Source organism: Lonchura striata, chromosome 6 (assembly GCF_050655825.1).
Source record: "Lonchura striata isolate lonStrDom1 chromosome 6, ASM5065582v1, whole genome shotgun sequence".
NCBI lineage: Eukaryota > Metazoa > Chordata > Aves > Passeriformes > Estrildidae > Lonchura > Lonchura striata.
In genome coordinates, this window is record NC_140708.1 from 4,042,808 (window position 1) to 4,053,853 (window position 11,046).

Here is an 11,046-nt window from a genome sequence, read left to right on the forward strand (position 1 = left end):
TTTTCCATGCTTTAAAATAATGGAAATACTTTATTCAACTTTAAGTAGCAATCAGATAGATTGAATGAGTGTCAGACTGCCAAAACATATATGGTAAAAAGCCCACCATGGGTCAAAAGCTGTCAGATGGCTGATCTCTTTACCCTGTATTTCCTGCTATTCTCTCTGCAGGGGAAATATATAAAAGGACATGGCCCACATTTATTCTCTGAACTTCATTCTTTCAGTCCAGTAGCAGTTTAAATTATACAAGGTTTGATTCCATTCTGCATGGATGAAGTTCACCACAATCATCTTATTTCTTTACTTCCTTTCTCAGGTAGAACAGCAGTCTTGGTAGTAATCTTCCTAGAGACTGCACATACAGGCCTTTTTCTAATGCTGTGGCTGAAATAGTCTGACTTCTAAAAGGTGTTGGCACCTACACAATATATTGAAGCAAATGAAAAGCAACTGAAGTGCTGCTGCCCTGATGATATCTCTGCTTTTGTTAAGAGCTACAGCAAAATAAAAATGTGTAAGTTGACCAACTTTTATCTCTTGCATCTCCAAAGAAATTTTTGACATCACAAAATAAAATATATACACCATAGTTTTTTACAACTGCAAAAATATATAGTCCAACACAAACTTGTCATGAGGTCACAAATTCTTCCTTTGAAAACCAATGAGATGCACTGGTGGTTAAAAAATAGTCTAGAACAGCAGCACAAACAACTTCTCAGTGAGGACAAGGGAAGTTGTGCATCCTCCCAAAATTCTGAAACAGACCTTCAGGAAACAATGCTCAGCCTCAAAATTGAATGTCTGCCTATTCACCCATCTGCTGTTTCCACCTGGGGCACTTCAGACCCATGATCTAACAACACCAGCAGCCCCACTAGCCTGCCCTTCCAAAGAGCCCTTCTCAAGCACAAGGCATTGCACTAGGCTGTGATGCCTAGCTCCCAACTCCACACTTTAGTGTGCAGTCCAGCTTGTAATTTTAGTGGATCCACAAGTATACTTGTAGAACAAAAATGCAACATCAGAACCACAACTTCAGACTCTGCAGCTGTTAAATTTTACAAGAAGCAGTAATAGAGGGGGACATTTTCTCTGGAAAATGTGACATTCATCACTGGAATAATTACAAGAAATGTCTAAATATTAATTACAACTGTATTCATAAGCATATTTAAGCCAACATTATAACCATGTGGTATCTAAGCATCTCATAGAATTTATGAGCAGAAGAGAGCATTAGTATCATCTTGTCAGGCTTGCTGAATAATACAAGTCATAAAACTACACAGTGATTTCTACAATAAGCTTGATGCAGCTGGAGTCTCATGTTCCTATTAAAAAAGCTAACAGCTTAATACTGAACGAAGAACTGTTAAAAATATTCTTAAAAACAGGTTTTGCCTTAACTGGGAAAATGCTCACTCTACTACGTGCAAATTTCAGCAGCTTCAGCACTCATCTGAGAGATTATCATTAATGCAGTTCAGAACCTTCACAGAGTTCTGTATCTATATATGCACATAAAGACTAAGATTGATGAGTGAAATGAGCATAATAACTATACTGCATAATGAACAACTTCAGAAGTTCAACATATACTTCTTTGGAAGAAACAAGGTCCCTTCCCAAGTTTTAGCACCAAAGGTAAACAACAAAAATTTGCCTTCTCTATGGAGCTGAGAAGCATAAAGCAACAACTACAGAAAAGCACAGGAGAGCACAATGCCCCAGTGAGAATGGAAGATTAAATGAAAATAAGGACCTGTCAGCTGGTACAACTTTTAGTGCTGTGTTAAAGTGCCTCTAGAACTTGGCTTGCACACAAGGCACTTGGAGTCTTATAAAAAAATGTATCTCAAAAGAGGCATCCCAAATTGTATGAAAGAACTTACTACTGCTTTTGGCTAGGAATCCAAAATCAGAACAGATTTATATATGTCACTGTGAAATTTTACATACCAAGGTGCAACAAAACTGAAAACAAAACCTGTTATGTGTCTGGACAGATTTTTATACTGCCAAGGAAATGTCTACTGTAGTGTAAGTAGAGAGCACAGATCCCTGTTACTGTACTGTAAGTAGAAAGCTCATTGGGTTTGTAAGTACCAGTATAAATTGTGAAACTTTCCACTGAAGATCATGCTGGATATTATTTACTAAGTTTATTAATTTAGGGATGGAAGAAACTGCCTTAACTACTGCTATGAAAAGCAGAATCATTAGCACTTCAGGTGATGACTGCACTGAGAAAACCAGGAACACCTACACTTACCTTTCCTGCTTACACAGAGGGCCTGAGCTGGATTTTCCCTCTCAGACACCCTCTTCCCAGTTCCACATGTCTCATGCAGCGCAGAACTGTCTGAACCCAAAACAACTGCCCCTTGTACCTTGTCCCTTCCTTTCACTGAGCACATGTCCCAGACTGAAAGGCAAGATGCATTCCATTTGCCATCTGTATGGGAGTTGTTTTGTGTTCAGTGGACAGTTTTCCTTATCTGTTCCACAATCAGTCCCCCCTCATGGAAGACATCTGCTGATAATGGGCTATTGAATGTCACTGCATGACTGACAAGAACTAGAACATCCCATTGTGAGATGCTCCACCCAGAGGGAGGAGCCAAGCATTTCTACCAGGATATAATCTTGAGTTTCTGGAACACCTACAGCTTTTCCTGCTCTGGATTTCCCAGAGAAACAGCTGCCTGTTCCACTGCAGGAAGACTACACCTTTTTCTACAGGATGACTGCTGCAACAGAACCACACCTGCCACTCCAGGAGGACTGCAGCCATAATTCCCAATTGTACTGCTGCCAACACCCTTTCCAACAGCGTGTCATGTTGTATTCTGACTCTGTCAGTGTTGTTTTGGTTCACTGCGTTGTTTATTTTATCTTTTTTTTTTCCCTATTAAAGAACCGTGATTCCTGCTCCCATATTTTTGCCTGAGAGCCCCCCTTAATTTCAAATTTGTAACAATTTGGAGGGAGGGTCGTCTACTTTATTTTTTCCATTTTTTTTTTTCCATTTCAGGGGAGGCTCCTGCCTTCCTTAGCAAACACCTGTCTTTCCAAATCCGAAAAGCATGTCAAGACCTCTGGATGGTGAAGAGCACTACAACTCTTGAATTGCTTTTTCAGTGGAACAGAAAAATAGACAGTATTTGGGGCTCTTCCACACAATTAGATTTTGGTGAGATAGGGAGCTGGAATTCATAAATTCATGGATGATTTGCAGCTTTCTCTGTGACTTCATCTCTTTCAGTTCAAAGTCACTATACCAATATCATAAATTTCAGCTTCATCTGGTGCCTTGAATGATGCCCTTTGAAGACATTCATATCTGTCTGCACCTTACAATAATTTCTGCTACATACTAGTTGCGGTAGCAGTAATTATGCTCTTGAGGATGGTTTAATTCTCCTTACTGATTAATATTCTAAGGAATTATTTGATCCCATTGAGAATATTTTCAACATGAGGTACTTAAGAATAACTGTTTAAATAAACAACATTTTCCAAGTATAATTAGTTTTGTCATCAGATAATGGCAAAGCACTGAAAGGTAATGACATTTAAAATATAGTGTTCCTCTCCTTCAGGATGTTCTGGAAATGACCTTGTAAGCCAGACTTCTTTTTGTGGGAAACTTGAGTGGTACAAGATGGCAGTTTACATCTACCAGTGTGTGCAGCTGTTATTAAAGCACACAGAATTCCTGATTGAGCAAGACCCGGCAGTTGCATTCCATAAGCTCCAAGGTATACTTCATGGGTACAGTTCCCCAGCTCACCTTTCATTATTTGCAGATGACACACTGGATGATTGAAGCAGTCTGAGTCAATGCCATCAATTTCAGCAGAAAGGCTGGTGACATTTGTCCCCTTCAGCTACAGTGTACTTAGGGACATAAAGATGTCCCTTGTTTTTTTCACAAAGGGGAATGCATCACAAATTGTATCAATACTTAAGGTATTCTACTAAATAGGGCAGAGCAGGACTAACTGAGAAAGAAGAGAATTAAAGTCAATTAAATAGTCCTAGACAACAAAAAAATTAATTCAGGTACTGTAAATGGCATAACAATGCCCTTCCTTACATCAGTAACTGATATTGCATTGGATGAATATTTCAGTGGCTATTTTAGGAAAAATCCACCTCCATGGAAAGATTTATTTTAAGACTATACTGCACTATACTGATAAACTAATCTGACTCAAGTTTTGCTGCCCTGGAATAAGAGGAGGTAACATCAGCTCATGAACTACTCCAAGCTGCAGAAGTCTGTACCCGCTGGAAACAAACCTTAGAAAAGTAGTTCTCACCCCTTCTGTGGCTATGCCCATATTACACCACTTCTCATCTCTAGAAGCACCAAGACTTAAACTAAATTAGCAGCACTTTAGCACACAACATCTAACAGATACACAAACAAATGTCAAGATAAGATCACAAAGAGCAATGTCTGCAGGAAGAAGACTCAAACTGATACCTAAAAAGGCTGATCTGGAACAGAGACTAGACAGAGTTAAGATAATAAAGTAGGTATTTATTAAAAGGCCTTAAAAGGATATACCTTGGGCAGTACAAGAGTTTGCCCAGGGCTACATCCAGGATGGACCCAAGATGGTCACAAGATGGATGATGGTCACAAGTTTTCACACTTTTATAAATTTTGATCCATTTACATATTGGGGTTAGTTGTCCAATTACAGCTTCAGGTTAATAAGTTCCATCCTCCTGGTTGCTTTCTTCAATTCACCACTGTTTATGCTTTTTGGGCCTAAGTCTGTAATGGTTGTCCTTTGTTCTCAAGCTGGAAAATGATTGTTTTGTCTAACTACCCAGTGAAGAGAACTTACTAACACTTAATATGAAGTTCAGAGTTACACATTAAAACAGTACAAATCTGAAAAATATGAAATCTAAAACTTAAGGTATCAAATCTTCCTCTGTTTTGCAGAAAAAGAGTTTGACTAGGACTGCACAACTGCTCCCCACCCAAACATTTAGAGTCAAATAACACTTTGTTATCCTACAACAGCCACATTCTTGTTTGATACAATCTTCTGGTAGCTTCTTAGTATGACTGATTAACAGAAATTATCCAGGTATTTGAAAAAAATTTGCTAGCAATCCTAGTGCAGTTTCCAAACTCATTTTGCAATGCTGGAGCACTAATGTGCTGGGTCCTGCTACTTTTCCTATTAAACATTAACAGGGAAAGCTGTCAGACTGGGCACACTCTAGCAAAATATGGTTGGCTAGCAATGTGGCACACATCACATAAATATCCTTTCTAATTGCCTGAAGCATGATGCTGATCTTCCTAAGAACACCTGCCCCAGTAAAAAGGTAGTCATTTATTACTCTCTGGAGTGCAAAAAATCAAACTTCAGGTGGTATTAGAAGAACTTGCCCTGACAAAGAATTTTACACTTCCCTTTTGATAGGTCTAATACACAATCATCATACCGAAAGAACATTTTTTGTTGCCATTAAAAAAAACAACAAAGAATTATTGTAGCTTGTGAAACAAGTAAAATCCACAGGAGCACAGAGTAACTTCGATGTAGAAAAAGAGGATTTTTGATCCTTTGGTCTACTATATAAAAAAAATTAAATGTGATCTAATCCCTTCCATGACTTTTCAAACTCTATTTGGCCTTTTATTTTTCCCTCAAGAATTTGCGTGAATAGCTAAATTTTAAAACATGAACAAAATCTTACAAAAAGGCCAAGGGAAGAAAGCAACAAGAAAATAAGTGAGGAAAAAAGCAGGACACATAAGACCTGGCAGGTATATGATTCCACATGATTTCAGACAAGATTTTCCATCATCCTCATAGTCTTGTCTGCAATCCTTTGAGTATATGAAGCCCAGATTGAAAGGAGGCCACACTTCGTGCACTATTGCACCAGACACCACAGGGATCATTTGACCTCATACTGCAAAACAAGCCACCTTATCACATCAAATTTGGTTACAGCTGAGGTCTTAATTCTGAAAAAATGCAACAGATATCTAATTATCTCATAATTTCAGTGCATATTTTGCTTCTCAGCTAGAAAAATTAAGAAAAAAAACAAATCAACACCCCAAGTCTAAAAAGGATATAAAGCAACGTCTACTTCCCTAGTGCTCCATCCCCTTTTTACAAAACAATGTTGCTAACAGTAAAGACCTCTACAAAACATAACCTGTATTTTTATTCATGGAAGCCAATACTCTCCTATACAATCATTAAGCCCTTGCCCAAGCTGGGAGGGGAAACCACTCTACATAAAGGCGAAACCAGATAGTTTAAATCCCAGAAGCACAGATGGATCATCACTCAGGGTTTGGCAGTGACAGCCCTGAGCCACAAGTTGCCAGAGAAAGGAGGACTCCAGCAGAGCCATTCCCCATCCCCATGTGCAATTCCCCAGCACGCCACAGATAAAGGCGTGCAGCTGCACTGGGGCTGCTCCTGCACATCCATGCTGAGGGCAGCAAGCCCTCCCAGGGTGGGCAGGACAAGGGGAAGTGCTTTAGGCCACAGGGACATGCCCAAATTCTCACCTTCTCAACACCCCTTCCTAAAGGATGGATGGGTGCAGAAGCCACTGCATGCAAATTTTCTCTGCGTGCTGAAACAAAGCTCCTCTTTCCTTCTCTGGGAAGCTTCAATCACAGACTCACACCTGCCATATCCCGTCTGTATCAGGGTCTCTGAGGTAAAGGATCTCATACTGCATTTTATATTATTTCTGCTGAATTTATATAAAAATAAATTTGTCAAAAGATACTGTTAAACAGACTACGAAAAAAAAACCCAAATATAGAAAGTGAATTTAAATTCAAAATCTTTACTAGAGTGATTTAATTAATTCAGAGGGTTTATTGAGCACTCATATCTCCAACAGGGTTTTACAGCTGATAAGCTATTGTTAAACCAAATTTTTGTTTCATCTAAATCAATTTTACAGAGAGCCACTACTAAGTATTAAATTTAAAGTAAATCTTTCTTTAAAAACTCAGACTCTCCTGAAGAAAGGTCTTCATCACAGTATATAAATTTAAAATTTTCATAAATTGTAGTAAATGCAACCCTAACACAAATGCCAGGTAAAAAAAATTCTATTAACAAATATATTTACACTGCAGTTTGAAGTGAAAATACAACCTGCAAAATACTTCTTATATATTGACTTTTTTCTCTCACTTGAAATCCAGGAAAAAAAGAAAATACTGTCTCCCTGATATTCCCCCTTTTCTTCTTTACTCAGTGTATGAGGGAAGGTAAAGTAAAAATGACAGTATGTCAAGCAAACATTTTCGAAACTTGAACAGTAGAAGTTTACAGGGGGCATCCTCAATTGCTTCTAGTCAATTTTTCCCTTGGTATTCTCACTGGAAAAAAAAAAAAAAAAAAAAAAAAGCAGAGGAAGTAGAATGCAAAATCCAGGGACTTGCCAAATTTAGCTGTTTGAACTGCAAGGGTTCAGTAACTACAGCTGAAAAGTGAACTCCATGGTTACTTTTAAAATTTCTGCATGCTCATATTGCACTATCCTGGCATATCAAGTAACGCGGGGCTCTGGCTTACCATGTAAAACAACCATTCTGTTATACAGGAAGTTCTCAGTGTCTTCAGCTACATAAAGAGCTGCTCACTATTACTTAAGTTTCTTGAATAAATATTTGTGTTCAGGTTTCATTTCATGCCCACTTCCAAATGCAAAAGCTAAGCTTTTGTTCTAAGTTTACAGGACAGCTGTTGAGCAAGAGATCAGTGCTTGGTATGAGGACATAGCATTTCTGAATCATCTATGTAAAGTGAAGTTAATCCCCTGTTCACTGGGAGAACTGTAGCAATCTCCAGTCTGTATGAAAAACAGGAGGCTGTGTTTAGGGCTTGTTTGGAGGGGTGAAGGCAGGGGGGTGTGTCTTCAGGAAAATTAATTACACATTTGTACACTTGAAAAAAAAAGTCAGCAGGTAGGACATTATGAGGAAGTTGGATGAAAGAATGCCAAGATGAAATACCAGGATTTTAAAAAATATTCTTTCTGTGAAAAATTACAGTATCTTCTCCCTCACTTCTGAAAGAGAACATCCATCCATTCCACACAGAAATTCAGATGACTTCCCAGTTCTGTGTGGATGCCTTGCTAGAGCCACTCCCACTGGGTTCCCAGGTGGAGAGATGGGTAAAGCTGAACCACCCTCATGGCATTGCAGAGTTTTGGAACTTGGAATAAATAACTCCCCTGACTAAAACAAGCTGCTTTTATGAAGAGGTATGGAATATAATAAGGCCAGAACAAGCAAAGACATTTTTAAGACTTGACATCAAAAACCTTTGATAAGTTGCTTTATTCTGCCAGCAGAGTTTTTCACCCATCATCAGCCTACACCAAAAATAAGACATTATATTGCCTTTCTCTGAACATACAAAGTGCAAAGGGTGTGGATTATGTGAGACATTAATTCTTCTCCATCAATAGAAAACTTCAGAGACAACAGTAGAAACATTTTCCATTCACAAACTGGAATGTTGAGTAAGGTACAGAACATGAGAGGAAATGATTGTTCTCTGTTCCAAAACAAGAACCAAGAGTCATGTAAAATTAGCAGGAACAAATTTATTTCCAGATTATATAGTTCTACTGTGGAAGTGCTTGTAAATGTACAGTGGCTCAAAAAGAACTGGAAAAATCCAGTGGGAAGACAGCACTTCAGGCTCCAAAAGGTCCTAAGCCCACAGCACTGGGGTCAAAGTGTGCACCTAACAAGATAATACCCACCTTTTCCTTCTAGCTGGTCACAACTGCTAATGTCTAACTTGGAGAGGAAATTTTACTTTCATCCTTCAAAAACATATTTCCAAGAAGTGAGAGTTTTCCATCATAAAAAAGCAACAAGAATACATGGATCACAGCCAAACTGTTTATTATTTATAATAAATTTTGATTAAAGGTCATTGGAAAGCAAATTAAGAGCTAATGAAGGGCTCACAGCTAAATCCTGTGTACTGTCCCACAGCCTGGATTAAGTCCAGGCTCTGGGCAGACAAAGGATTACCAGATGGCCTCCTCACACCAACAGATGATAAGCAAGTACCACTCTCACCCTTCCAGACCTCTCTAAACCTTTTGACACCATTAATCAAGTTAATGCTCACTCTAAAAGTTTCACAGGAGTCAGTCTTTCTAAAATATGTGCAAGTCCATCAGAGAATTATGCCCCATAGGACCATATGTTAACAAGACACTTAACTGTGTGGGCAAGTTTACCTAAGAGAAGCTGGATTCAGGTGAGAAAAAGGCAGCTCTATTAGATAAGAGAACATGGAATTAACCTCAGCAATGCATTGTTTTCATTTCACTGAGAAAATGAGCTCTTGGACTTAGAGTTGAAATCAGGCTCTCACATTACAGTAACACTTAAAACCAATGTTGGCAGTGGTGTGGGCACAAACTGGGAACATCCTTTTGGTGACCAGCTGGCTGCAGCTGGGACCTCTGCTATGAAACATTGCCAAGTACAGAGAGCAGAAAGAGCATCTATCCAGGGCAAAGTTTCTCTAGAGATCGGCCCCAAATTGGAACAAAAGACCAGTCCCACCCTTTTCAAAAAGACTGAAAATACATTTCTCTAAAAGGACCAAAAATATGAACAAATAAAACCCAAAACCTGACAAGACAGGAATTAGTTAAAATGACAGTGAAACAACTTAGGCATAATATTTGACACAAATCCCTCACTGTCTCAGCATCCCTGTCTTTTTAGTGCAGTTTTCAGGCTCATGTTGAAAGAATCAAGTATAAGATATTGTAAGAATGAAAGGTCATAAACAGAGAGGCAAACTTAGACCACTAGCATTATGTTCTTCAAATGCTACATTTCATGAGGAACTTTAGATCTACCAAATTTTATTTTTACCATTTATTAACATCCCATCAACATAAGTACTTAATTTTCAAAGTTCAACACTATATGAACAGAGAGAAAGAACTACTATGAATTAACCTAAAAAACTATTGTTAGATTGCCTTCTTTTCCCTTGTAAATGCTATTACTTAATTTAGAGTATATTTTAATTAAAACATTAAATTCAAAATTAAATTGAATATTTTTTAAAATAAATTTTAAAAATTAAATTCAATACAAATTTTAATATTCCCTATTATTGGCTGCTCTTGGCATTGACCAGCAATTGAGCACTAAGGAACTTCTGTTTGCCTGTAGACACACAGTTTCTTTTTCCCCTGCTTATTACTGACTCCAGACTCACTTGTGCTGACTGATAATTTACCACTAATCATGCACTTTAAGTATCCTGTGAGCTCAGCTGTCTCACAGAAATCAAGTTAGGGAGAAAATAATGATATGAACAAACTGAAAAAGACAGCATAATGAAAAAGAAAAGCTAGTAAAATTGTTCTTACTGTCATTTTCTCTAAAAGATGAAGGAAAATATCTAGGATTAGCAAGATGATGAGCATGAAGCAAACGTGGTGAGGATAGGAAGGGAAAAAGTTCTAAAACTGATTCTCTTCTCAGTTTTCAAGTGATCTAAGTCTATGGTGATAACAGGAAACAATAATTTTACAACCATTCTAATCTTTTTAGCTTCTATTTTCTTGTTATAATATTGCAACCTTCTTGGAAAGCATCCCGATGTACTCATGATTGTATAAGATGCTACTTTCAGAAAGCACACAGATCTCAAGAAACACATACTTGCGTATCCTCAAGTCTTGCTGGACAGATTCAGTTTAGCCACTTTCACCAACTCAACATTAATGTGTTAATTAATACAACCCTCATTTTCACTGGCTAAAGACTTCTGCCATTGGCAGAGAAGCCACACACAGTCCTGCTGGTTGGCTGAAGTGCTTAAATCTCACAAAAAGGGAACCTCTGCTGGCTGCACACAGAATTCACTTTCCTGACCAATAGATTTTATCCTTTCATTACAGTCCAATTCACCTGTAACCATTAAAATTACTTTGCAACCTGTGCAATTTTTCCCTCCTAGTAATTCTACGGTC